This window comes from Monopterus albus, unplaced genomic scaffold (assembly GCF_001952655.1).
Source record: "Monopterus albus unplaced genomic scaffold, M_albus_1.0 scaffold88.1, whole genome shotgun sequence".
Lineage (NCBI taxonomy): Eukaryota > Metazoa > Chordata > Actinopteri > Synbranchiformes > Synbranchidae > Monopterus > Monopterus albus.
Genome location: NW_018127968.1, coordinates 1591440 through 1593885, shown reverse-complemented (window position 1 = coordinate 1593885; position 2446 = coordinate 1591440).

Genomic DNA, 2446 nt, shown 5'->3' with positions numbered 1-2446 from the left:
TCAAAGACCAGCGATTTTCTGGAGTATTAACCAGACCTTTCATACATCTGTATACACACCTTCAATGAGTTCTTTCACAGCCTGAGACTCCACTGAGTCGCCGTCTTGGGTTGTCGCTTGTGTTTTGCCTGTGCTTCCTTCACCCTGGCCCGCTCGGTCCGGTCTGTGCCAGTGGCTCTTCTGGATCGGAGGGGATGATGGAACAAATGGTAAATACCGTTAAACGTACTTCACATTAGCAACAGCGTATAATTACTTAATCAGTATCCAGTTAACTATATTAGCATGGTGACGTAGCTGTTATGATAAAACTGAGGTGGCTATACAAGTTAGCACTAGTATACGTAGCCTACCGTTGCAGTTCTTTATCAATTACGGTCAAGTAATCTCTGTCATCTTTCTTGGTCACAGCTTCGCCAGTAGACGGTTTGAATCTACTAAATGTTTTAGTGAATCCAAACGACACGATCGCTGCTTTTCTTTCTCCTTGGTTCTCGGTAACAGCAGACTTTGAGGTGACTCTCTCTTCTCCCTGCCACGCCATTATTGTTTGTAACCCAGAGAATAGGAGAGAGGAATTGTGGTAGTTGTAGTTTTATTTCACCGCGTTTAGTTTGTTTCTGTAGCTACAAATGACTACAATTCCTATTAGGCATCAAAATAAAACCTACAACGACGCAGAGCATAGGCATAAAAAGGTTTTGAAGCACACAACTAAATTTTATTTGAATCCATTGCTCTATGGGGAGCAAACGAGGCAGAAGACAATTGCAGTTTACAAATATGTACAATTAAATGACAATTTGTGTCTTTGATAATACTAACTTCAATGAAATTTTTGGATTTAGGCTAATTGTCAGAACAGTCAATAAAGAGTCTTACTACAATTAGCCAATTTACATTTGTCATCAATGTATTTTTGACATTTTGGTAATTATATGGATCAGATTTTTCAAAAGTTATTCTTAGCGTTATTTTCAGGCTATGACCTACTTGCATCATATGGCCTATTAGCCCCAGCTAAAGGCCTACATTACCCATTGGGAGTAATAGCTTTATTCAAGATAAAGTCACAGATTTATAACCTTAAGATTTATTGCATAACATTATTATTCCTGGATACATATTGCAAATTAGGCTCGAAAGACTTATAATTAAATGACGTATTCACGCCTTTGAGCTACAACTTGGATATAAAGTCCTGGTTGTAAATCGTAGCCTAAGCGAAAAATGATGCTGCTGATGCAGGTACAGGGAGACCGAGAGCAATTAGGGGCGGTACTTTTAACTCTTTTATTCCCTGCCCTACAGGCTCATTAACTTCCCAAGATAAGCCCTCTAATTTGCTTTTTTACCAGTGGATCTTTACTACAAAAATGTGAGGGGGCCCCAGCTCCAAATGCAGCTATAGCTATTTGCTGCGCCCACTCTATGAATGGGCACGCCCATAACCACTGGGCGCAAAATTTTGAATGATGGTATGTGCATTGTGGCATGTAAAAATTACAGACCTGTTCCTTTACTTAGCTTTTGTGACAAGTGAGCATCGAACCGGATCTTTCAGGTAGGCTACACTGTTCTTTTATTTTGTGTTTTCATTGTGTATTAAGACAGTATATTTGACGAAGGTTAGACACGCTAACGTTGTCACTGTATTGTACTTTGAGACAGAAGGTCAATCACTGCAATAACCGACATAAATACGGTGGTGTGCTATCATTACAGTTTGTGTTTACATTGTGAGCGCAACGCAATCAGTGTTGTTTATATTGTTGCTGCCAGGTACATGGCTAATATTACTGGGTCTGTCTATATAAATAAACGTTATAATAATGAGTGATCCCTGTGTTCATATGTGAGCCAAATAATGGAGCTTCATAGCATTAGCATATTTTACTAAGGTTAGACACAATATTGTCACTGTAATGTACATATTGTGTTTTTATTTAATTTTTATGTTGTGCACATTGTGGGGGCATTGAGTCAAATTCCTTGTGTTCTTGAAATACTTGGCAATAAAGTTTATGCTTACTTTGAGACAGAAGATGCAAGTAAAATAATAACAGTCACAGTAGCCATCTTGGCTGCTACTGTGGCTGGATGGCTGTGGTAGCTGCTGGATGAGCTACGGACTGGCAATTTGTCCAGGGTTTACCTGCCTTCATCTGGGCTTGGTAACAGCTCTTCTGCAACCCCCTAGAGTATATGCAGGATGGATGTTGTGAGAGAGTTAAAGTTTAACAAACTTAAATAAATGCAATTCTGTTTACTGTAGTTGACCTGTCTTGTAGCTTTATTTGATGTTTTTTGGTAATGTGTATTTTGCTGAAGTGTTTTGTAAATCTGCACTTTCATACAATAGCCTGGTCTATAGTCACAATGTTCATGTAGGCATTTTGCTTATCTATGATCCCCAAAGAGTGCAATTCTTTTCAAAGATATATTA